Source organism: Conger conger, chromosome 13 (genome assembly GCF_963514075.1).
Source record: "Conger conger chromosome 13, fConCon1.1, whole genome shotgun sequence".
Lineage (NCBI taxonomy): Eukaryota > Metazoa > Chordata > Actinopteri > Anguilliformes > Congridae > Conger > Conger conger.
The window spans coordinates 14,664,006-14,691,050 of NC_083772.1; the positions used below are offsets into that span (position 1 = coordinate 14,664,006).

The 27,045-nt window shown below is 46.0% G+C and overlaps 1 protein-coding gene across 2 annotated transcripts in view; it reads right to left on the reverse strand.

Annotated features, from left to right (window-relative positions):
• Positions 1 to 26,125, reverse strand: part of slc8a2b (solute carrier family 8 member 2b) — a 92,768-nt gene extending 66,643 nt beyond the window's left edge. Inside the window, exon 1 of one of the 2 annotated variants that reach the window (XM_061218409.1) lies at positions 26,011 to 26,125. The gene's annotated coding sequence lies outside the window, so the exon portion shown is untranslated. Of the gene's footprint in view, positions 1 to 4,148; positions 4,254 to 26,010 lie in introns of those variants that run through there. The other variant, XM_061218408.1, reaches the window with a different exon arrangement.
• Between the last annotated feature and the right edge of the window lie 920 nt (positions 26,126 to 27,045).

A 27,045-nucleotide genomic window follows, 5' to 3' on the forward strand; every position in this document is an offset into this window, starting at 1 on the left:
TTTAAGATTGATTTAAGGTGCGTTCTCTTCGCTGCCCTGAAGGCCTAGCACAAAGGTTTTAAACTTGATGTGAGCTGCTACAGGCAGCCATTGAACTGGGTTGAGGAGGGATATGACACGAGTACATTTGGGAAGACTGTATTTGGGAAGACTATAAGTAATGTGGCTGAATTCTTTATTAGCTGCATGAGGAGGGAGACAGTTGCGAAGGGAACTGCACTGCAGAAAAGTATTTTTATCTTGTAATGAATGAGACTTAAAATCATTTTGTCTCACAAGTAGAAAATATTAGCTTGTTTTAAGCTACTGTTGGTTTGCCAAACGAAATTTTCTTGAAATGAGTCAAAACATCTGACCTGATTGATTATTATTTTTGTCTTATTCAGCCAAAAAGTAATATGAATATATGAATAAACTGACTAGATTGAAAATTGTTCTCTCCCTCTCTACCTCAGCTGATGCGTGGTGAGCACTTATTTTTAAGTGCTTTGACTTATTTTTTTGGTGGTGTTGGTGAAGAACGGGTGGATTCTTCAGATAAAAATAATCCACAAGTCTGACTCATGTCCAAGGATTACTTCATGAGAAAAGCTCGAAGTGAACTAGATTAGCATCTTTTAGATTATATAATAGGCATTTGCCAGACGCTCTTATCCAGAGCGACGTACAACAAAGTGCATACCCATAACCAGGGACAAGTGTGCTAAAAGACCCTAGAGGGAAGTAGAGTTTGAAGTGCTAGGAATACAAGAAAGATCAGGATCAGGACTTGGGTGGGGCGATTTGTTAATCTTGATGAGATTAAAAAGACTTGGAGGAAATGTGCGGCCCTTAGGATGACCATCCTCCAGCATGAGATCTCCGGCAGGCAGACTGAGAACTGAAGTGAGACTCGACTGACAGACAGTGTCAGAAATGCAATGAGAAACCAGGGTAGGAGATGACTGGACCAAGAAAAAAGTTCAAGTATTAATACAACCATCTTGGAAGAGAAAAACATGTTGGAGAAAAAATAGTATTTACGTATTTCATTTTTATTGAATATTCCATGTACTGTAGGTTAAGCAGCACAGTAGAACTATGGTTCTTCAGATTAAAGACCAGAGAACCAGATCTCTTGGGAACAAAAATGAATAGCCCAATCATATGAAGGGAGGGCAAAGAAGAGGGAGCAATATATGGAGCCTGAAGTGTGTACCTGGAAGGTCCTCAGCATTAGATAAGCGTGTGTGTATGAGTTCAGTGTGAAGGGTGCGAAAGTGTATGCAGGTGCGGCTGTGTGTATATGCAGAGTTTCCCCCAACAGCAGCCTACTGCAGTGCTGCTCTCAATATGCACCTGGCCCCTGCATTAAATATGCAATGGTATGGTAACGGTGTGCATGCTGTATTCTGGGGCTCTTGTTTTAAACAACCGGTGCACCAAGCCGCGTTTGCTCTTGCGTTCTCGGGCCCAAGCTTCGGATGTGATAATAAGCTGGTGTAACACCGGAGGGCAGATTTCCTGTCACTCTCTGTTCTCTTGCATACTTATTAGTACGGTTGCTTCAGCAACCACACTCCCAGTTCTCTTGAATACTTATTATTCTCTTTCCGGATGGATTTCTGCATGCTACTCCTCCGACAGCTTTTAAGCTAGATATGCCAACTTCATAATATTCAGCATGGTTCAGTGCAGGGTGCTTGTACAAAGCTTTTTGGAATTTCAAATCCCAAACCACAAAAAATGCTTAGCCATGTCTAGCGTGTTGCAGGTTACATATTCGCTGGATGAAAACTTTTTTTATTCACATATTTATAGACTTGTTACTAGTGTGTGTGTACATCTGTGTATGTGTATGTATGTTGTGGGCCTGTGTGTGTGCATGTGTATGTATGTCGTGGACCTGTGGGTGTAGGTGCATGTGTATGTATGTTGTGGGCCTGTGTGTGTGTGTGTGTGTGTGTGTGTGTGTGTGTATGCATGAGGTGGGCCTGTGTGTGCGCATCTGTGTGTGTGTGTGTGTGTGTGAGTGTATGTATGTGGTGGGCCTGTGTGTGTGTGTGTGTGTGTGTGTATATATATGTTGTGGGCCTGTGTGTGTGTGTGTATGTATGTTGTGGGCCTGTGTGTGTGTGTGTGTGTGTGTATTTGCTGATGCTGAGCAGTCCTCTGTCATGGTGTGGGCCAAGGAGGCAGTGTCTCTCATTACAGCAAGAGCCTCTGCCCCAGCTGAGTGATTGGCCGGGATTACCTTACACAGATAGTGCTGACAGCAAAATGGGAATTAACACCTTTCACAGTTTTATATGCCTTCCCCGCAGTGTGACAGTGCCTTCCTGCACAGGACAGAGGACAGGTGTGCACTGCTGTTGCGGTAACGGGTGGGCAGGGGGCATGGGGGGGGATAACAACTCAGAGAGGATAACACAACCTGTCACTATACAATATGACAGGTTGGGATAAAATGAACAAGTGTAGGAAATTCATAGTTAACAAGAGAAAGGTAAAATACAGGTAAAACCAAAGGGAAAAGAGTCTAGATAAAAAGCTACAGTAGTAGTACTTTAAATTCTAATAGTGTTTATGTTGTCCTCATGGGACTCATATAAGCAGTGTTAGAGGTTATTTAATAGCATTAGATTTGATTTAACTTCACTGCTGTAGAGTGTGTCCACTTCAGAGGTGAGAAATAGAGTTAGAGAGCTGGAAGTCAGAAGCAAAAGGCCATAACCCCTTTCTCAAATACACACACACAGGCACACACACACACACACACAGATACACACACATGCACATACTCACACACAGATACACACAGACACACACACAGATACACACACATGCACATATAAACAAATAAACACACACACACACACACACACACACACAAGCACACATACAGTACACGCACAGTGTACTCCCAAAATATCAGTTTAAAAATGTAAGACTTGTATTGTTTCGATAGTATTATAGTATTTGAAAGAACACCTCTATGAATGTATGGGCAAATAGTCAGAATCACAGTTTATTTTAGTATTTTAGTAGCTCTAAAATATTGTAGCTTTTGCAGGAAATATGTTTTGTCACTTTCCAAAACGCCTATCTGCATATCCCTGCTGGTCACCATTAGCAAGACATATTTTTTCTCAAGATGAGTCAATACATTTGCCAGGTTTGATACACGTTTGGAAATGGTTGCATGGAATGCAAAAAACTTGGCAGAACTTCTTTTGTTTTCTTCATTTATTTTATCTAATTCTTTAAACATTTTGAACGCAAGACGGGACTTAGCTTTTATCTCTAGTGAGGGGAGGCAGTAGCTGCCAGCCCTTCGTCAGGCCTACAATTTGCACCAGGTACCCTGCTCCCACACGTCAGAGGAAAGCCTATCACAGACTGTGACAAGACCATTTCAATTCAATCTCCAGTCAAAGCCTGTAAATCACCTCCCTTTATGAAATGGATGGCAAAGATAAGCAGGAGTAACAGCCAATTACTCTCAGGATGTGGAGCACTTGCCATTCTCGTGAGGACACGGCGCAACAATTTCACGCCTCGTGAGGACCTCGGCAGACGTTAGATAGGATTAGCACCTAATCCTACAGTGTTCATTGTTTTCTGCATCTGTGTTATACGCTCACCGAGCACTTTATTAGGAACATTTTTACTTTATCACACCTACTGGACGACATCAGTCGGAGGGTTGCCGGAAACTGGTCAAACTGGTCAAACTGGTCAGAGCTGACAGGAAGGTGACAGTAACACAAATAACCACACATTACAACAGTAGTATGCAGCAGAGCATCTCTGAACGCATCATATCTCTAAGTGGATAGGCGACAGCAGTAAGTCTAATAAATACCTAATAAAGTGCTCGGTGAGTGTATTTATGGCCACTGACAACAACCAACGCAGTTGACAAACCTGAAAGGGGCCAGACATGATGGTACGGCAAAGGGTGGCAAAGCAGGGAAGCCGAAATTCGAGGTTTGCATCATGAGCGGGTCTGGCCTTGGGGATGGGGGTATTATGGTATTAGAGGGTTTAGTCAAGAGATAAGTAATTGCCGTCCTATGGGGGAACACAGTGCCTGCTGGGGACTGCTCCTCCACCTCATCTCTTAATTGTTCAATTAAAGTCATCATTTGGACAGGAAGTAGACTTACCTGGCAATCCAGGAGCAAATCTGTTGCTAATTGAAAGCAACTCTACAACCAGCAGAACAGAAGCCCCCCGGAGGACTGCAGTGGCCAATTCCTGCTTTAGGAACTAAAAGACAGAGAAAGAGGGAGAGAGAGAAAGAGAGAAAGAGAGAGAAAGAGACCCAAATGCATACAGTGAACACGACAGGAATAAATAGGAACAGAAAGCGAGAGGGAGTGGGAGAAGACAGAAGGCAGTACCAACAACAAAACTGCCTCGATAAAGCTAGTGTAAGATGGCGCAGCTCTGTTGGTGGAGGGGTCTGATTCCAGACCTCTGTTTGTCACACTAAACTTCAGCCCCTGACTGCAGGTGACATTTGGGGGGTGCAACCATAAAGCACCACCACATTCCAGCACACAGAAAGCTCAGGGGAAAATTTCTTGTTCGCCAAGGAACAAATCACCCAAATATACCCTGAAAGTACAGTAGTGTTTTCTTTGGATACAAATGAGTACCTTTTCCAAGCAAAAAAGGTACAAATTAATTATATATTGCTGGCTCGGGGTAAACATTTATGCACGTATAGAGTACCGCCCCAGCGGCAAGCATTGCGCATTTTTAGCCACTTTTTGTAATTTATTTCTGAGAAACAGCAGGCACTGTGAGGTAGAGGGTGACTGAAGGACATAGAATATATGACAAATGCAAACACACACACACAAACACACACACACACACACACACACGCGCACATCCCCAACTGTGCCTAGACGACAGTTATAGGACGCAATTACCGCCTGAGGTTTCTGAGACGGCTGCATCATCAGCGGATTACGCACTCGTTACCGAGACGGCGGCGCATCGCCTCGCTCCCCGCTCGCCGTCAGCAGGCCAATCAGGTCGCGCGGCCGCTCTCCCCACTCAAGGCTCCCCTCTGGGGACCGCAGCCGCCCTCGCTGCGCCGCTCCGCTCCGTCGCCGGGGCGGAATAACACGGTCGCCGCCGCCCCGGCCGCGCGATTCGCCGCCGCCGCCCGCTAATGCGCGTGTGATTGGAGATTACGGCCGGGGGCTGAAGCGGGGGAACGCTCCGGCCCAGACGGGCGGGTCGGGCGGTCGACGGAGGGGGCGGGCGGGGGCGGAGGGGGCAGGGGATAAGTGACGGGCAGAGGTGATGGTGGCCTTGGGAGGTTGCCTTGGCACACCTGAGGAGAGCCTCGGTATCGATCGCACCTGCAGGCCAGGGAGAGATAACGGCACAGTCTTTCTGTGCCGTAAACAAACTCAAATAATTGGTAAAATCTACACTACGGGAAACATTTCTCCTGAATACGGGCAGCTCGGCCTCCAGAGGAGGAGAACTGTTCGGTTGAATGGTCGGGGGAAAACCTGATGTAACGGCACTTTGAAGAAGCTGTTGAACAAGCACATAAAGAAAGGCAGATCGCCAAGGTCCAGCACTGTATAACAGGAGTCCCCATAAAACAACACAAAAACCAAAGTTCCCCGCAGTCACACATAAAAGAATGGGGTGAAATGAGCTTGCAGCCGACTGTCCGCTCTAGCAGGCTGCGGTAATCTCGCTGGATTAATGCAATGGCAGCTTCATCTTCTAATGCCTCTGGGTTCATTTCACTGATTCTACTGCAGAACGAACACAACGGGAGGGTCCAAGTGAGCCACGATACCTCACATTACTCTGTGTGTGTGTGTTTGTGTGTCTTTGTGTTTGTGTGTGCGTGCATGTGCGTGTGTGTGCGTGAATGTGTGTGCGTTTGTGTGTGCGCCTGCATGTGTGTGTGTTTGTGTGTCTTTGTGTTTGTGTGTGCGCGCATGTGTGTGTGTGTGTGTGAATGTGTGTGCGTTTGTGTGTGCGCCTGCATGCGTGTGTGTTTGTGTGTGTGCATGCATGTGTGTGTGTTTGTGCATGTGTGTGTGTGTGTGTGCGTGAATGTGTGTGCGTTTGTGTGTGCGCCTGCATGCGTGTGTGTTTGTGTGTGTGCATGCATGTGTGTGTGTTTGTGCGTGTGTGTGTGTGTGTGTGTGCGCGTGTATGCATGTGTGTGTGCATGTACGTGCGTGTATGTGTGCATGTGTCGGTGTATGTCTGTTTGCAAGTGGCAGTGCATCTGCAAGTGTGTGTTTAATTCTAAATTTAATTCTCCTGGGACCTCTGAGCAATAAGAACAAGAAAGACTAATAACAATAAATGTAAAGACAGATATAAAACCGATTTTGGCAAAGACAACAGAATGTATTTAAATGAAAATGAGATAAGAACTACACCCGAGTCCCTGTTGTCAAGATGAGAAAGGCAATGGAAGAACGAGGAAGAACGATGGGCTGAAATGTTGACTGTAATGACTCTAAGCAGTTGTTTTTTTTTAACCGAAAGAATCATCCTTCATCTGGCGACTCGCTGTGAAGCAGGAAATACACCAAGCTGACCATCAGGGTAAAAAAAAAGGAATTGGAAGCTCACTGGTCGGCCCTCAAAGCCCATCAGCGTGCAGTTGAGTTATGGGAGAAGGGTCGTGGGGCAGAAGTGGCTCTAGAAGTGCGCTTCTTTTTTGCAGTGGTTATTTACAACAATAAGACTATTGGTTAGACTGCCAGTTTGTATTTGCAAAAAGCAAAATATAAAAAAACATACAAAAATAAAAGTAAAGGTAAAGTCTGGAAACAGGGTCATCCACCGTTAGAATTCTGAGCGGATCCAGTAGATGCAATTTCCAAACTGCCTATATTATCTCTTGTTAAACAATTTGTTCAAAAACTTGGCTACACCTTTTAACCCCATGGAAACCTGCAATGACCATGCCAGAGATATGCTACACCTTTTAACCCCATGGAAACCTGCACTGACCATGCCAGAGATATGCTACACCTTTTAACCCCATGGAAACCTGCACTGACCATGGTGCGAGACATGATACACCTGTTCAGTCCATCAGAAACCCTCCATCTGCTCAAAAAATAGACATCCTTGAGCAGAGTGTTTTCATGACCTGTCTCAAGTGTGACAGACAATCTACTGTGCCACTGGATATGCTCCAGTCGTTCTGGCTCAAAGTACAGTCAACTGTCCTCTCGTGTCCTGAACACACACGAACCCACACGCCCGCACACACATTCTTACATCCATACGTACACGCACACACACACACACTCACCTGTCAGGAGAAGTGAAGTTTAAGAGGAAATATGGTCAATTTCTGAATCCAGCCATTTTAACAATCAACACCCTCATTTAACATTCACCACTGAATACCGACACAAGCGCATCAACTGTTAAATCCCTTCACTTATCCAACATGTAAAATACATTTACTCAATTCAATTTGTTCATTATTACCAAAAGATATAAATTATCAAAAAAATTGCTGAATTCTTCAATAGGCTGTAATGGGTGGTTATTTGTGGTACTGTCATCTTCCTGTCAGCAGTCTGGCCATTCTCCTCTAACCTCACTCATTAACAAAGCCAGGACATTTCTGTCCACAGAACTCCTGCTCACTGGATATTTTTTGTTTTTCACACCATTCTCTGCAAACTCTAGAGACTGTTGCATGTGAAATCCCAGGAGATCAGCAGTTTCTGAGATACTCAAACTTTTCCTGTCAGGCACCAACAATCATTCCAAAGTCACTTAGATCACATTTTTCCCCATTTTGACATTTGTTCTGAAAAACAGCTGAACCACTTGACTATGCCTGCATGCTTTTATGCATTTAGTTGCTGCCACATGATTGGCTGATTCAATAATTACATTAACAAGCTGGTGTACAGGTCTACCTAATAAAGTGCTCACTGAGTGTATATACACACACATGATTCTGCGGTGCTCCTATTTCAGGAGTGTTTGTTCCTGTAAATTTATATGCACCATCTGGAAAATCTATTTAGGAGAGCATGTACTAATTGAGATTCAGCAGAGTGCACCTTCAACACATTTTAGCATACAGGCCTGATACAAACATACATACAGTGTAGTCTGTTAGCATTTGGACTGCACTGTATGTATGTTTCACTTGAAATAAAACTATCACTATATGGTTAAAGTACAGAAAATCAGCATTAATTTCAGGGTTCTTATATCCATATTGGGTGAGCCTAGTAGGAATTATCAAGTAGGAATTACAGCCCTTTATACATAGTCCCCCCAATTTTAGGACACACACACACACACACACACACACACACAGACAATACTTTTATAGAGTCTATTACACCAATAGCTTGGGAAACCATAAAGACGCTGGGTACTCCCCGAGCAGACATACATAAAATCTACATCATGTCTGAAGCCCTGCAGGACTGAAGCCTCTTCTCCTTTTCCCCTTTTTCCCAAACAAGCCATGGCAGTAGAAGCCTGTCGTCAAACACACACCACCGGGGCGACCGGGAAACCGAGCAGCCAGAGCTTTCCGGAACATTCTGACACAGCAGGGCACCGGGCCACTGTTAATCTACACAACCCATGTGACCAAACGAGGAAATGGCTTCATTTATTAAAGCATTGCATCATCAATTCCTTTTCAATGTGACTTGACGCCAGGCCACAAAAATGCACCCAGGAGCACTGGATTGGGAATATTTTATCGTGTTGCACACAAAAAGGTGTTCCATGTTTCAAAACATGATCTTTGGCTGCTGAATGATCCTTCATGCCTCGATAGTGCACAGTCAATCTAGTGCTGAAAGAAAAACAATGACCATGGCTGTTTAATGTTCTGTATTACTGTAAGGACAGCAAACCCCACTAGCAGCGGGCCGGAACCCTTTTATGTGGGGGGGAAAGGCATTACAAAGCGAGCACAGAAATCCCAGAGTGTCCCAGACGCTTCTGTTCAAACGGAGCAGCCGTTTTTCAACAGCAGGGAACACTGCAAATAGAAAACATGCAGCACTCGCTCTGATCAAGCAGAACGTCCTTCATTTTTGGTAAATTATCGCTACAAGGATTGTGTGAATGTGTAAATACTGCCAAACAGAAAAAGAACTGTTTTGATCACAACAATTTGTTTCCCAAGGTGTTCTTTTACAGAATTGGAATATTAAATTAGAGTTTAGTTGTAAGGTTAAAGCACATGACCTAGACAGTTTTACTGTGCAAATTCTCGTTCATTTTCCGTCTTGCGCATTTCATTCTTTTTCTACATTATGTCTTTAATAACAATAATAACAGAACGACATACAACAAAGTAGTTTTGTTGTATTTGACACAGCCAGACTAGCCTGAATGCAAACTGCAACAGTAACAAAGGCTCAGTATTGTAGAGTTCAGTGGACTAAGCAGAGTTGTTGCTCAGGTTACCAAGACAGAAATGCAAGACATTGAAAACTATGTACCAAAATCCACCAAAGTACTTAGATGCCATCCACGTAATTTTTGTTGAAAAGCAACCGAGCAATTACTGAGTGTCAGTTAATATTTGAGTGTAATCTTTGTTATTTTTGTTGAATACAATTTTGAAATAAAATTTGACTGACAACCTGACAGCGAATATCTTATATGAGGCTCTACTGTTGTGAATACAGAGGAGAGAGCAGAGGGGGGAAAGGGAGGGAGAGAAAGAGAGAGGGAAAGAGGGATTGAGAAGGAAAGAGATAGAGAGAAAGAAGAAAAGAGCAGAAGGCATTCATGAAGACTGCGAAAAAGAGAGAGGGAGAGAACAGGCAAGGAGAGAAGAAACGGAGAGAGAATGGGCAGATGGAAGAAAAAGAGAGATTTGCAATCACTTCTCCTCCTCGTTCCCTCCCACGCCCTCTCACCCCTGCTCGACAACTTTTTAAACGCTTTGGCAAACGTGAGCGTAACTGTGTCAAGCTAACAAAGCTTTATTGAGTTTGGGGTTTGACTGCAGAGAAGGAGGGAGGAGGGACGAGGCAAATGAGCAGGACAGTGGGCGGGGTGGGAGAGCGGGTGTGCAGGGGTTTGAGGGGCTGGCCATTGTTTACAGCAGCTATGAGTCACCCCAGCTCTCCACCTGCCTAGCAGGGTTTCCACCACCGCACTGAAGTGCAGGGGATGGGGACAGGGGTCCATCAGTGCTGGCTACCTGGGATTAACAGCCCACGACGGGCGCTCCGTTAGGGGGAAAGCCTGAGTGGGCGAAGGGGCCGCTGTAAAATCAAAATCGACCCGTCCGCAGGTGTGCCAGAGGGGCGGTGGGATTCGGTCGCGCCGCGAGAACCAGCCGAAACAGAGCGCTAACGGCTAACGGCTAACGGAGGCTTCCACGGCCCTCACACCTCCACGGGCCCGCAGACTCCCGTCACAACAGAGGCGAACTGTCCGGGGACACAGCCAGCCCGGAACACCCACTCAATGGCACAGACACAATGGCCACATAATGGGCCGGGCAAGAGCCCTTTCCGCTCTCCGAAGCCGCTGAGAAATGAACACGGGCCCTTATCTCCGGAGAAGCTCGCGAGCGTGAGTCAGCATTTACCCCAATGACAGCCGCCGCCGCCGCTGTCGCAGATAAAAATAATGCCTGTAATATTCCCCTCCGCCCGCGCAGAGAGAGGTATGACCACTGTTTAAAAAAAACAAAAAAAAACGCCGAAGCACAGACAGCGGCGTTCCCGCTACATCGCGCTGATAACCCGTAAATAATTCAGTGCGTGGAAGTGTTTTTTTTGTTTTTTTCAGGAGCACGCTATTCAACGATCAATAAGACCGAAAGGTCTGGAGCCATGTTTGTTCTATCGGGCGGTGGAGAAGGCAGGCCGAACGCGTCCTTAGAGCCCCTGCAGCCCGCTGGCCATGCGTAATCACCATCTGTCAGAGGAACATACAGTGCAGTCAGTATTTGGACAGTGGTACAATTTCTGTGGCTTTGGCTCCTGCTCTCTAGCGCATTGGCTGGGAAGTAGACCGTCCATTTATCCATTTACTTTTGGTCTCCTAAAATGGAGGCTCTATGTATAAAAAGGGGTGTAATTCCTACACGGATCACCCGACATGGCCGGAAATACCCTCAAATTAAAGATGGCAGTCTGCACTTTAACCCCATATTCATTTGCAACGTTTCAAATCCAGTGGGCTGGAGCATAGAGACAGAAGAACAGAAATTGTATCACTGTCCAAATACTTACGGGCAGCACCAGCACTGTACCTGTACGGCTGGGGGGGGGGGGGGGGTGTATCCTTCCAATGTAAGTTAATGTATTCTCTATTTATCTCCATTTCTCCAGTTCTCCAGTGAGCACTTTATTAGGTATTTATTAGACTTCATCTTTAGACTTATTGGTCTTCTGCCACTGTAGCTTATCCACTTAAAGGTTTGACACGTTGTGTGTCCGGAGATGCTCTTCAGTATACGACTATTTTAATTTATTTGCGTTACTGTCACCTTCCTGTCAGTGTTCACCAATCTGGCCCTTCTCCTCTGACCTCTCTCATTACCAACCGCAGAACTGCTGCCCACTGGATGTTTTTAGTTTCTCGCACCATTCTCTGCAAACCCTGGAAACTGTTGTGTGAGAAAATCCAAGAAGAGCAACAGCTTCTGAGATATTCAAACCACCCTGTCTGGCACCAACAATCATTCCATGGTCAAAGTCACTTAGATCACATTTCTTCCCCATTCTGCTTGTATGCATTTAGTTGCTGCCACATGATTGGCTGATTAAATATGTGTATTAGCAGGCTGGTGTTCACGTCTACCTAATAAAGTGCTCACTGACACTGAGTGTATTTTTCCTCTTCAATTGGATTTAATGTATTCATTAAATACATTTCTAGTTTACATTATGTTTACAGATACAGTACAGGGTTAAATCCATGGTGCGGAGATGCAGAATCGATGCTGAACTGAAGTATATCTTTTGCATTTTCCATGCATTTCAGTAAACAAAACCATTAGTGCAAAAGTCTGATTCCTTTTGAGTGTGCAGTTCGCAAAAGGAAGCTGGTGATATAGTTGGCTGTAATACTTGCTGATTAGGGCTAATTTCTTTGCCACAATCAGCACCTCAAAAAAAGAGCCAACATTGTGTCTAAGGGTGTTAAGTTGCTTTTTATATACATATATACTGTTCGAAAGCTGTGCGTGCATGTGTGTGTGTGTGTGTGTGTGTGTTGCTGCGTGACTCAAGTCTCTTTTATCCAATACAGCAGGGTCTGCTTAAATAAGTAAAACACACAGCGGTTGCCAAACCGCCGTCTTGTGTAAACAGATACCCTGTCTACCGCAGGGGCCACGCCGCAGGTCTGGAGGGAGACGGCGGACAGAGGCGAAGAGCGGGGACCGCGCAGCCTTCACCAGCACTTCCACTCCGCCGGTTTCAGGGGGGGTTAATTCAGGACACAGGAACAGCTCCCAAACACACGGCACCTGTAACCGGACCCGGAAGGCGCCGCGTCGCCGCGGAGATCGACCCGGCCTATCGACAGGCTTTCGCGCTCCGTCCCCGACTGAGACCGTGTGTTATTGGATGAAGACGGCAGGGCCGGGCCCTGGAGCAGCCTGCTCCCCGGGTCCCTCGGCTGGCGGAGCGCCCGCTAATCTGGGCAGCAGACGCGGGCCTGACTGATCCCACAGGTTTGTTTTACGGGCGGGGCGGGGACTTGGCGTCGGGGCGGCTGTGCGGCGGGCCGTGTCGGCGGCTCATCTGCCGCCAGCGCTCCGAGGCTGGCGGCCTCCCTGGCAGCGGTGCTGTCGGGTCCTCCAGAGGCGCGCGCCCGCCGGCTTAAGCACACAGTGCGTGTCGTGCGGTGCCCACAGAAACCCGCACAGAGCTGATACGATCGGGCACGTCGCCTCCCGTTCCCCAGGAGAGGCGCCCTGAATAAAACATCGGCGTTCTGTCTGCCCCCGGCAACACGTGCAAACGCAAACGTGTGATGTCACTAATTTGCACTTCCACTGTCACTCATGCACGCCCGTGATGCCACACACCAAAGCATACACGAAGCACGAACATCAGCACTGTGTATACGCAGCAATCTGCCTTGTCTAACGTATACGCTCAGTGAGCACATTATTAGGTATTGATTAGACTTATTTTTTAGACTTATTAATCTTCTGCTGCTGTAGACTATCCACTTAGTGGTTCCACACGTTGTGTGCTCTGAGATGCTCTTCCGCATACCACTGTTGTTATACGTGGTTATTTGTGTCACTGTCACCTTCCAGTCAGCTTTGACCAGTCTGGCCCTTCTCCTCTGACCTCTCTCACTACCAACGCATTTCTGCCCCGTTATGATCCTGAGTTTTGTCTGTTAGTTTTATGTTATTCTTATAAATTTATAATTTTTCATATCATATCTGGTCTTCTGTTTATTTATTCATTTCTCTTCATTGCATTCGTCATTCCCCTGTAATGTCTGTGTCTGAATGTTTCCGAGTCAGAGTCGCTCCCCTTGTGTGCGTGCGGCACTATTCGGGTGGTTTCAGTAGTTCGGGTTTCAACGATTCCTCCCCAGTCTCGCATTCCTTACTTCCTGCTTTCTCGCTAGTTAATGTTGTATAGCACTATACTTACTAATAACCACTAATATAGATATTGCACAGTACTAATTATACTAACACACTTACTTGTCTGTCTAACTAATTAACTAACAGTCACTTATTTTGGGTAATTTAGATTTAAGCAGGTAACTAACTTACTGACGTTATCTCCAGCTTCTATTCTGTTCTGTCCATTTATTTAGCCCACCTCACTCCCGTGCCCCGCCTAGTTTGTCACCTTCCCCCATGAATTCAAACCTCAGTCGCTGCCTTGTTCAGTGTCAGAACGTTGATCATATTTCAGTTGCCGATTTCTGCCTGACTTACTGAGATTCTTGAAGACACCCCTTTGCCTGTTTTTCCGAGTTTGCCAGATCCCTTTGGTTTTGTTCGCCTATCTGATTACTTGATTTTGATATTGATTTTCTACATTCGTCGACTTTGTTTTTGCCTAGCCCTCTTGTACCTCAGCCCTCTGATTTCCTGGATTTTTGACCCTAGCTTTTGTTTACTACTTTCCTTTTTGCGTCTCGATTTGACACCGTATCTTGTGATCTCTTGGCTTGTGACTTGGACTGTAATAAATACAACTTTTTGGATATCCCTTGGTCTGCATTTGGGTCTTCGGAACCATACATAACACCTCCATTCCACAGTCAAAGTCACTTAGATCACATTTCCACCCCATTGTGACATTTGACCTGAAAAATAGCTGAACCTCTTGACCACGTCTGTATGCTTTTATGCATTTAGTTGCTGCCACATGGTTGGTTGATTCAATATTCGCATTAAGAAGCTGGTGTACTGGTCTACCTAATGAAGTGCTCACTGAATATACGTAGCAATATCTGCCGTGGGTTTCCTCCTGATTAGGAAGTACAATATCCCTAATCCACACCGGTGATGTCTTTGTGGATTAGTGATATGGCTTTTTCATGAATAGTCCACATCCTCAGTTGTGATCCTAATTACCCTAAATGCCCATTAATAAGAATCAATGTGATGTTCTACAGAGAACTGTGCTTCATCTGGTTATGAATCATTTATATTATGCAACACATAAGCGTCCCCAGTAATTCGGTAGCGGTGGGCTTGGGCTAGCAGCACACTGTTTGCGTCAGCGGGGATTAAATCACTGAACTGATGAGCGATACAGTGTAACCCTGCCCACACGCTCACGGTTCAGCGCTGGACCACACATTAAAGAATCACACACATCCCTTTGCACGCCCCCTAAGCTTTTAAGAGCTCATGGGCCGGTCGATAAGCACACACGGTACAGGGTTAGTTATCTAACGGCCTCAACGCAAGTCAGCGCCGAAGTGGGGATATTATGAAAACGTGATCTCTCTGCCGAATCGCAAACAACTTTGTACAAATTGCTGTAATTTACGGCGGCGGGCTGAGGAAGGGAGGGGCTCCGGACAGAGAGGAAAGAGCCCACTCGGGCGGGAGCACCAGCGCAGCAGAAACACGAGGGAGCCGGGCGGCGTTCCCTCCAGCTCCTCGGGAAGAGGCCGTCCCCATCTCAGCGGGAACAGAGCCGCTAATGAACTCTTTCAACATAATTACTTTCATTTTTTCCTTCTGATGAAAGGGAGTCGCGCGCAGCTGTCCGGACGTGTGAAAACCTACAGCGCGCTAAGACGCCGGGAAGGCATTAACAGGAAGAGGAGAAGGGATGGAGAAGGGGCAGGGTGCTGGAGAGAGGGGGGGGGAAGAAGGTAGAGAAAGAAGAGAGAGTGGGAGAGGGAGAAAGAGGGAAAAACAGGGAAGGAAAGAGAAATTGAGGGAGAAATGACGGGAGAAATGAAGCGATAGGAAGAAAGAGAGGGGGGAAGAGGGGGGAAGGGAGAGAAAGAGAGACAGCGTGAGAGAGAGAAAAGCTACGGAGCAGAAAGAGTGAAGAGCCTGACCGTGCTGTGATGGGGTACACAGGGAGGGGGGGGGAGCCCCGGAGGCTGAACAGGCCGTGGGCGGATGAGGGACAGGCGAAACTCTCCGCTTAATAAACTTCAATTAGAGCCAGCCATGATCCTCCTCTGCATTAACCCCATTAGACACTGACGCAGGGTGTGGACACGGGACCAGAATACAGCTGTGCCCGTTACACATCGCTGTCCCCACACGTCACCTGACTCCACGGAGCCACGTTTCCCATACCTGGCGCGCAGACCATTCGCCAACTACTCAAAGGTTTATTTATTCATTCATTTATTTAATTAATTGAATGCCTCCTCCGCCCCCTCATTTTGTTCCAAATTAGAATGCCCAATCCTTATTTATGTGCGCTCAGCAGTGTAGGCAAGCACACACTCTCCAAAGAACCCACAAACCACGCTGCCACAGGCATGGGTTGGAGGAAGACACTTCATGTGCATCCTTTAGCGAGCAAACGACGTGCTCCTGGTCGACCAGCAGGGGTCGCTGGAGAGAGATGAGAGACAGGTACCAGCCTGCTGGGCCCTCCCAAACCCTGGTCTGCGCTACAGTCAGGATTGGATCCCTGGAAACACTGGAACAGCGCCTCTCTAAAAGGCTCTTCGTGTTTTATTTTGAGAGGCGTAAGGACGTAGTACATCGTTGATCTTGTTTCCGTTCTATTTGCATCTTCTACAAAAGATAATATTACTCCCGTGTGTTCCTGCCAACGAGGCACATTAGAGTCTGAATATAACTCAGGGTAGTGTCAGTGCTGCGAGCAGATAAGCGCTTCTCATATACACTTTCGGGCCGGCTGAATCATCGGTGCGTTCCAATCGGAGAGCTACGGGAAGCACTGGACAGATTCAGCCGATCGTCGGATCGATTCCATTAAGTAATTAATGGGCAGGGCGGAAAATGGAGAGCTCGCTCTTCCTCAGCGTACCCATTCCCCCCCGGCGAAAGAACCCAGTCACCGCCGACCTGCTCATCAGGTCACGTCTGAGAACTCAGGATTCACTTTTCATTTCAAAAATGTTAAAAACAATTAATAGTAAAGTGAATGTGTAATGAAAACAAGATTTTTACTAGGAATTCAAGATAGAGAGGATGGGGGGAGATGAAAGAAGAGGGGCAATAACTCATAGGCCAGGGTGAAGAGTAGGGTGAGAGCGAGTTTCACAGCCTGGGGGCCATTCCAAAAAACACCTGCTTAAACTGAACTTGGATCACCATGACTACACCCCCCCCCCACACAAATCGCATAAGCCCACACACAAACAAACACTTGGCTCATTCACTTTTTCACAATTCACAGTTTTTACATTTTTACATTTTTGTCATTTAGCAGACGCTTTTAATCCGAAGGGAAGTGCATAGGTTCTTCGAGGTAAAAGCGTCATGCCTATTGAGCTAATTTGTGTATTCAACACACACAGTCAGTTATGTCACTTCCTGCTGAATCGTCGACATTTTATTGCTTTCCTGGTCTTGGGCATTTCTACTTAATCACCAGAGCAGTAACACACTGTAGCCTTTACAGCAGTGAGACCACAGGAGGAAAGGAGAGAGAGAAAAGAGAGAGACAGCAATAGAAAGATGTACATATACACGCACAGATGCATGTATGCATGAACACCAACACACAGGCACACACACACACACACAGATATACACACAAACACAGACACACACAAGCGTGTGCACGCACACACACACACAGATAAACGACAGACAGAAACCTGGAGGTTTCCATTAGCCCTGTCACTCTAGCTGACTGTCACTGGCCCTTGTCACCTTAGAAGGAGCAGCCTTCTCAGTTCTCCACCCAAGCCCCCAGGAGCAAGACACCGGTTATGCAATATTCAGGACGACGCAGGACGACCGCAAAATAAATAAAAGCGGAGAAAGGCACCGAGGCCGGGGCTGAGTCACCGCTTGGCCTGGGATTATTACACTTCTTACAACTGATCACACTCGTGTCTCAATGAGTACACTGAGCGCACAACCCACAACACAGTTCTCTCCACCAACACGCAGCTTGGCACAACAGTTAGTCTTGCACACCAAAACACAATTCCTTCCACCATAACACTGGCTAAAGGTGTCGCCCAACAAGACTTTGTCACTCATAACAGAATGACCTAAAAACACTAACAAGAGCTGGCATTGCAAGAGGCATCACTTCCCTTTGAAGCATCTTCTTTTACATAAACCCAAGATTCCAATTCAATATAAGAATGGTACTTTGTATGCAATGTCATAAATTATATTTTAAAGGAATGACTCAATAATGCAGCAATATTCCTCAATCGGCTTTTATTCTTGCCATGTGTTTGCATATGCAGTAGTGCTCTAATTCCAAAATGCTAACTCAAAATGTAAACACAAAATACACAAAATTAAACAGCAATTCCAATACCGCATTAGGAAAAAAAAACACATACATACTGTGCATATAGAATATGTACTCATTGATACATATGTACATCATTGCTATAGTCAACCTGGTCCTCTGGATTGGGCCACAAGTTCTCATCTATATTACACCTTGTATCTTCTCTTGCCATACACATGGGGAAAAAACCTCTTTGAATGCCTGATCCATCCCTGGCAATCTCCAGCAGATATGTCCAGGCATGCAGCATTCATTGCATTCAGCAGGGACATGTGATCATGCGGACGGTGGTCATATACCTTCCACCTCCGTGAAGAAAATAATTCCTCTCTGGGGTTAAGGAATGGTGTAAGGTGGGAGGAACAGTGACGTCATCCTCGGACGGGCTTTGGACGAGGGCACGGGCGTGGTGAAACGCCACACTGTCCCATATGATACCACATTTCACCGCACGTGTCCCCTTTCCTCACCTGGGACAAGGCTAGAGGTCACCCAGAAAGGAGATGAGGTCCTCCGTAGAGGACGGGCCAGTTCCTGGTCCATCTGAGGATACTGCTGCTTCTGGTTCTGAGCAGGAACATCCACTGCTGCTCTTTGTCCAATGAGAAGGATGTATAGACATCTTAGCTGGACATATTGGTACCCCAGTTCCCTTACATTCTCTGAGTTCCTCTCAAAGGGGACGGTGTGCAGCAGCTTCAACATGACTTCATGTTTACTAGACTCTCGCAATGTGTCTGTCAAACTTACATTTTGGACACTTGCAAATGTAGCATTTTCAAAATGTTATTACGGTGAAAAATGTAAAATTGCTGTCTAACGCAATTGTGTTTTGAACTCAGGTTTAACAGTTTTGAAAATGGTATTTTAACATATGAAAAAAGCGCTGTAGATACACAGAGTTTTGCTGGTTGTGTTTGAGTGAGAAAATAATTCATCCATTTTGAAAGATATTGTCATTGAATGCATTTTGTGTGAAAGCACTGAAAAATGATCCACAGTTTAGTCCAGTGACTGCTGTTGCGCTATCCGAGTTTAGAAAAAAAGCGTACTCAGTGTTGGGACATGGGTATAATGATTGTAAAAATAATAATAAAACAGCACAGAGGGGAAGGGGGGGGGTCAATGAATGGTGCTTCAGAGGCCCGCAGCGGATGAAAGGGACGTTGCTCAACAGACATGTCTGTGTTTGGCAGCCAGGGCACTCTCCGCCGCTCGCTCGAGGACCGGCAGTCAGAAACGGGCCACTTGTGAGGACCAAAGCGCTGAGAATGTTCCGGTACGGCTGCGGCGGTGTGGTCAGCGTACTAATAATACGGCCGGGATGCAGCGCTCCAGCAAAGCCTCAAACAAAGGCGCAGAGACAGCCAGTCTGACCGCACAAAGCTGACGGCCAGGTGACGAGAGATAACGAACGAGCGGATTCTGTCTCTCTCACAATCACACACACACACACACACACATGCACTCACAGGCACATACACACACACACTCACAGGCAAACACACATACACACACACACGCACACACACGCACTGACACGCTAGCTGAGCAAAAGCCCTTTGTTCTGTCCAATAACAATAAGAGCCTTGCCCACCGAGTGTATATAGCTGCACCCATCAGAACAGCTCCAAAATAAGCCTAGTGGGGACCTGGCCTTCTCTGCTAGGGACTGGGCATTTTGTGCTGGCGAAAGGTTATCAGAGCTAACCACAGGCACTGAGAGTCTCCATTACACAGCCCGCCAAAAATAGCACCACACAGCAGCGGTCCTGTTAATACATAAATGTTAGCATTAGCGCAATCTCTTTCCAGGACTCTCTACAGACATCTCTTTATCGTGAGAAGGCGGTGCAGGGGAGCTGTTACTTTAACAGGCTACATTTGGGGTGACTCACTTTGAGTGCACAGCCGAATTATTACGACTGAATCATTTTAGCTTAATTGACTTGTTGAAGTGCCCCATCCAGGGTGCAGCTCCACTGACCTCTGACCCCCACAGGGCAACCGCTGGAGCCAATGAGCAGGTGAAAAAGCAGGCTAGGAACGGTGAAGGGCCCCTGCTCTGGGGCGGGGCGCAGGAACAGGACACCTGGGGGAGGCAGGGGAGGGGACGGGGTCCAGCTGCTGTAAGACAGCAGTGAGGGGGGGGCGGGGGTAAGACTCCCGCTGGGGCAGCCGAAGTCGTGGGCTGACAGCGGTTATGGCAAAGTGGCGTGAAAAAGCCCTGCAGTGCCCATGGGAGGAGCGGTTGAATGTGGCGTTCTCCCGACATTACCCCGTTACCCCGACAACACTCCAGGAGCAACGGACACGGCAACAGGATGTACGTTTTGCCGGCGGGGTGGGGGTCGGGGTTCCTTCGGTTCCGAAGTGGTTCAACACCGCGGCTGGAGGGAAAGCGCAGCCCGCTGATTTCAAATGACACGCACTGATGCACTCGCCATCAGCACCGGCTCTGAAAACACGCCGCTCCAATCTCATGGCCGAGGGTTCGGAGTAAAAACACCGCCGCCGGCCTTCACACCTTTAATCTGCCAGCGGCCCAGGTGAGCTGGCACGCGAGTCAGCAGAAGGGGCGGGGGGGAGGAGTCCTGGCACCAACCGCATCGGGGTTGTGGGAGCCCCTGCCATGACGACAGACGAAGCGGCCAATAGGAGGACAGCTGGTGGCTCAGTGCCTGGAAGAGGGCCAATGGGAAAGCGTGGGCGTGCATGCTGCCTTCCTGCGGGAATGACGTGTAATCTCAGCAGGCAAGAGGTCACTCAGGGCAGCGCTACACTGCGTAGCAGATATTCACCTGCTGCATGGATGAGCATCAGAAACTGATATGTACGTGCGTGTGTGTGGGTGCATATATGTTTGTGTGAGTGCGTGCCTGCATGTATGTTTGTGTGAGTATGGCTGTGTGTGTGTGGCACGCTTAATAAAAATTCAGAAAAATGGCTGCATATAATAAACACAAATAATAATTCTGAAACCCATAGGTGTGAAAATGATTGGCACCCCTAACAATGAAATCGGAAGTGAAATTGGCAATACAATTATAATTTTAATTTCACTAATCGCTAATGTAATTCCATCACTTTCTGTTTCACTAGAGTAGAAAAATAATGTATCAAGCATGCAAAATCCATTTGTCAGCCATCAGCATGGGAAAAGCCAAAGAATTGTCTTTTTTAATATAATTCTGGAGCCCACTGTATGTGTGCGTGTATGTGAGACTATGGCTGTTTGTGGGTGCGTGTGTGTGTGTGCGTGTGTGTATGTGAGTATGGCTGTGGCTGTGTGTGTGTGTGAGCATGGCTGTCCATGTGTGTATGAGACTACGGGTGTTTGCAGGTGTGTGTGTGTGTGTATGCGTGTGTGTGCATATTATATGTGTGTTCAATGTCAGGTACTAATTATTCAGACCGCCCCACAAGAACTGCTGCATGACGGACATCAGCACTAAAGCTGAGGGAATGGTAATGTGCTAAAGGGTGAATCACACATACAGGTCTGGGGGTTTGCGCGTATTACATCAAACCCAGTCATCACGCAGAACACGCGTGTCATCAGGCAGAACACACGTGTCATCACGCAGAACACACGTGTCATCACGCAGAACACGCGTGTCATCACGCAGAGCATGTGAGCCTCTGAGGGTGGAGTGGGAGCAGGACTATTACAAGAGAATGTAAATTGAAAATTGACTGCATTTATATAGCGCTTTTATCCAAAGCCTTTTACAATTAATCACCCACACCCTCTCACACGATAGACTGCGATGCAAGGTACCAATCAGTTCATCGGAAACTGGGGGTTAGGTGTCTCGCTCAGGGACTCTTCAGCATGCCCAGGGCAGGGGATCGAACCAGCAACCTTTTCAACTGCCAGACGACCGTTCCTCCTTCCTGAGCTAATGTCGCCCTGTGATTAAATTCAGAATAAAACCAGGCAGAGGAACTCTCTCTCACAGTGGCTGAGTGCCGGTTTCTCTACTGGGGCTTAATAAAGGAAAGATGAGCCTGTTACCATCTCAAAATTAGCATGAGAAGCACATGTTACACATAGAGAATGAGACAGAGTGAGAGAGAGAGTGGGAGAGAGTGAGAGACAGACAGGGAGAGAGAGTGAGAGTGAGAGACAGAGAGAGAAAATGAGAGAGTGAGAGAGACAGAGAGAGAGTGAGAGATAGAGAGAGTGAGTGAGAGAGACAGGGAGCGGGAGAGAGAGTGAGACAGAGAGACAGAGAGAGAGATGGAGATGGCCTTAAAACAGAGAACAGACCGAGGCAGACTCAGCGAACATTTCCCAGCAGCAGACAGCACCCGCCCACTGGCACACCAGGTTTCCCCAGGAACAGAGGCTGCACTCCCACTGCAGACAGCAGCAGCCGGAGCCAGAGCCGCGCCTCCTCACGCAACGAGACGCACACTCATTACAGAACATCTTTCTCCAAAACGAGAAACAGTGCACCCAGAATTCACAACCCTGCTGGAGGTCCAACCATCACTCATCCTCCATGGTAAGGAGCTGTGCCAATTAAGCAGGGTAATATGGAGCTACCTGTGTGTGTGTGTGTGTGTGTGTGTGTGTGCGTGTGTGCGTGTGTGCATGTGCACAACCCCCACCATTATGTATTTTGATTTTCATTATGTGACATTCAAGCAAATTATATATTTCCACTATTATAGTTGTTATTAACAGTATTATTTTGTATTACTGTTGTTACACTTTTTTTAATAACAAGTGTTGTTGTTATTCTCATTATATTTGATTGTAATTAACAATCAACGCCTTGGTAATATGTATTCTAAAATGAATATGAAAAAGGTCGTGGCAATAAAGCATTTTGAATTTGAAGTTATGGATTTGAAGAGAAATGGATGAACAGTAAAAGAGAGTACAGGGAAGGGGCGAGAGAGAGAGATAAGGACCAGGAGAGATCAGAAATATAGATATTGTTTTTTCTTTTTGAAAGAGTTCAGGGGTTTGGTAAGATATTCATTCATGCGAAGCCAATAAATCATGTGAAATAAAAAAAATGATACAATTTTAGGAAGAGAAATGAATGTTAAGGATTGGGTTGGTAATAAAAAAAACCTAGCCTATAATTGTGCCAGTAAAGCATATTTTACAAATTATATGTAAGAGAGGATAAGGATTTTGATGACAAAAACAGGGAATAAATCCCTCTAGGATCATAATTTGAGAGAGAAACAGAGAGCAAGAGAGAGAGCAAGAGAAAGATAGAGAGAATGTGATTTAAATCCTTTCATTTATCACTCCCCCATATGGTTTTCTTGTACTTGACAAAAAGAGAGATAGAGGGTTAGAGGGGGTTGGGGGGGGGGGGGGGTTCACTGCACTCCCCGCAGATTAAATTGCAGGAGGATACTGGAGGTCTTCCATGACCTGGGGGGTAGGAGGGTCACTGTCATTTTCACTGCACCCCCGCACCACAGCTACGCTCCCACAGAGGGGCCTGACGGACAGCTGACAGCCTCGCTACTGACAACCTGCTGATCGAGCTGCTCGACACACACACGCATGCAGACACACACACATACTCATGAATACACAGACACATGCTTGCACAGACACACACACATGAATACACGCACACACACACATACACACACGCATACACAGACACGCACGAATGAATACACAGACACACGCATACACACACACACGCATGCACAGACACACGCATGCACCGGCACACACACACATGCATACACGGACACAAGCACACACACACATGCATACATATACACACACAAATAAACAGACACACACACATACAAGACACACACATGCATACACACACACACACACAGACTTGCATACACAGACTCACACACGCAAATGGGCACATTGCAGGGAGAAGGACGAAGGGTTTCAGCAGGGTGAACGGACAGCAAGTCGCTATGCACCGCAGGAGTGCTGCACCACCACCTCCTCATATGGTAATAACACCAACTCACATCTCACCCCAGCGCCAGAAAAAAGGAGGGCGCTTTCATTCCTTTATTTTATCCACATCTCCTCCGCCCATCTGTGCAGATAATTATGTGGGCGTTATTATAGGCCCCGACCATCACCCCCGCTCCCCCTCCGCACCCTACCAATAAATCAGCACACCAAAAGCCAGGGACACTTCCATTTTGACCGGGCAGGCAGGTAATTTGCTTGATTAAGAACAACGGAGATCACTCGAGGGGATGGGGAGATCGGCCCCCGCAAGCCCTCCAACAGTAGAGGTAGCAGCACCGGAATCAATTAAAGTGAACTGCTTGCTCAATAGGATTAACATGAAAAACGGATTCTCTTCCTCGGCGGCTGACCTGTGACACGGCAAGCCTTAGGGCAAGAATGGACCGAGACACCTCAAACACCACAGCGTCAGACAAATTTCACAACAGCACGGTGTTGGCGGATAACCCAGGTCCAGCTAGGAAATAACGAATTCTTGCCTTTGTGGAAAAAGTCCAGCGAAATGGTGAACAAAATACTTCTCTGACCAACGAAACCTGAGATATAAATCTATGAATCTAGCACGATATCATATAGCAAGAACATAGAATACATAAATACATACGGGTTGCGTGTGGACACTGTTAGGGAAAACAGCGCATCGCTGTGAATGTAAAGGAAACGCCTCCGTCTGTTATAGAGTAGTGGCGAGAGGGAAAGCGCAGGGAAATCCCAACTGCAGAAAATACCCATTCCCAGCCAACCCGAGGAAAGCCCTGTTCATGCCCCCCCCCAAACACACACACACCTGCGCCCACAAACCAGCAACGAAAAAATCAAGATAGCTAGCAAACAAATAATCTTTTTTTCACACTGCTAGCAATACTTTCTTATTATGACTACATTTCCCACTATATTCTGTGATTCCACAGGGCAGCGTATTCAAACTCCATACGGTACGTAGCAGGGCTACGATGACCGAAATCGACCAAATCGCCTACAGCGCAAACTTAAGGTTGGATGATTGACCAACAATATAGTGACCCGTTTGTGCATGGCGGGTTTTTTTTTCATTCATTTTTTAGATTAGATTAGATGAAAAACGATTAATATGTCTAGACATAACCTGTCACTGTCCGCATTTTCGTCTGTGTAGCTGCACTGGGTTGAGCAGCTAACACACAGCCCGGGAGGTAGCCTAATATCGTGTGATGTAGGCTAAAAGACGTGCACGGCTACCCCTCTTCTTGGGATGGAAAAGGGTAACGTTAACGCTATTGTAAAATGTGTAGCTAGCTCTACAGTATCACTATCAGCATCCAGTAAATTATGACGAATATCGTAAACATGCGCTTTTGCCGTTAGATGTACCTTTCTACCAAAGTGAGATCACAAAATAGCCACCAATAGGACATTAGTTAATCAATAATTATATATTGTTACTTTTTATGGGAACGGGGACGTTGCTAGGTCGTTCTCCACAATCCAGGTTTGTCTCGAGATTAAGTAGGCTACGGATATTAGGATACCTTAATCAGCCCAACTGTCTGGTGAACAGTTGTTGTCTTATTTATCTGCAAACAATCGACGTACAGATCGGACAACAGCAACTGCAAAAATAACGTTTAAAACTTAACCGAAATAAATTGCGTACTGCAGCATAGTGATTTAATGATTTTTTTTAAACAAAAAGTAAATAATAACATCCAACAATGAGAAGGCTGAAATTATTCAACAGCCCTGTAGCTAACGGTAACAAACACAAACATTTCTGTTTCTGTTCATGTTAATACACACAGCAAACATAAACTATTTTTGCTAGTGCACAATAACAATCGTACACAGCTATATTTCAGGTTCCCGGAATGAATGGGCGGAAAAAGAAGTGAAGACACACATGAGTAAATTGTATCTTACAGCAACTGTAGCTTCTCACATGAATGGACATAGACTAAAACCATATTATTAATTATTCATGAAACTAAAAAGCTGATATCCAAGGCTAAAACCTGTTGGGAATTATCACGTATTTGTCATAACCTTTCCAGCTAGTTTACATCATCCATACCTTTGAAAAACACGAATAGGTTTGACTTATTTCATATTCAGTAACACAGTCAAATTACTTTTCCTTACCTTATTTCCTAGTTGGTCGCGTTGTTCAGTGTAGTACTTGCGGTAATGCACATATTGTACTGTAATACATAGAAAACTGTTGTTTTGTCTGTTCTCTGTGCAGCTTGAGTGGCACACTCGCTCTCTAATGCACACTAACAAACACTACTCATATACACAGAGCCGCGCTCACGTTTCACCGACTGAGGCGCGTGGCCGAGGAAAGGAGGGCGGGTATGGGGCGCGCTCTTAACAGCAGCATCCACGAAGACGAGCCAGCCATTCGGGAGACCTCATCTGTTCTGAATAACTTGGAGGCTAATTTACGGCGGACTGCTCTGACGTAACTATCATTTCTAATTTTGCTTTCTAGACGGACAATTATTTTATCATTGCTCACTCATCAAACCAAAAAACATGAACAATTGAGAGAGATTAACCCTTTCATTCAGTGAGGTTCATGGGACATGTGAAATATATGTGGGAATTTGGATGTAAAATGTATGTAATATGTATCGGTCCTTGGCTTCTGGCCTAAAGCAGAAAAACTGGGCAGCATGTATAACACAGACCAATGTAACTTTGTTTTATATTTTATATTTCAACAATCAAAATCTCCTTAATGAATGAATAAGTCTTAATTCATCTTATTTTCCAGCATTCATTTTGAACATGCGCATGTTGTTATGAATGTCGTTCAATATAATTCATGTTTTAAAATCAAGGCTGCTTTATAATAAATAACAGTCGTATTTAAAATATATATTTACACTAAGTGATCACTTTATTAGGTAGACCTGCACACCAGCTTGTTAATGCAAATATTTAGCAGTAACATTAGCATGCAGACGTGGTCAAGAGGCAATCTTTGCCTGAAAAATGTGACTTTTGGAAACAGATGTCAGTATAACTAGAGCCAAAGTAAGGAAAATGTAATTTATTTTTCCACGTATTCTTGAATTTAGGGAGCCTATTTGCAACACCTGCTGTAGAAGTCACACCATCTGGTGTGAAAAGGTAACATTTAATAACCTTTGTGTTGAAACCTCCCTACAG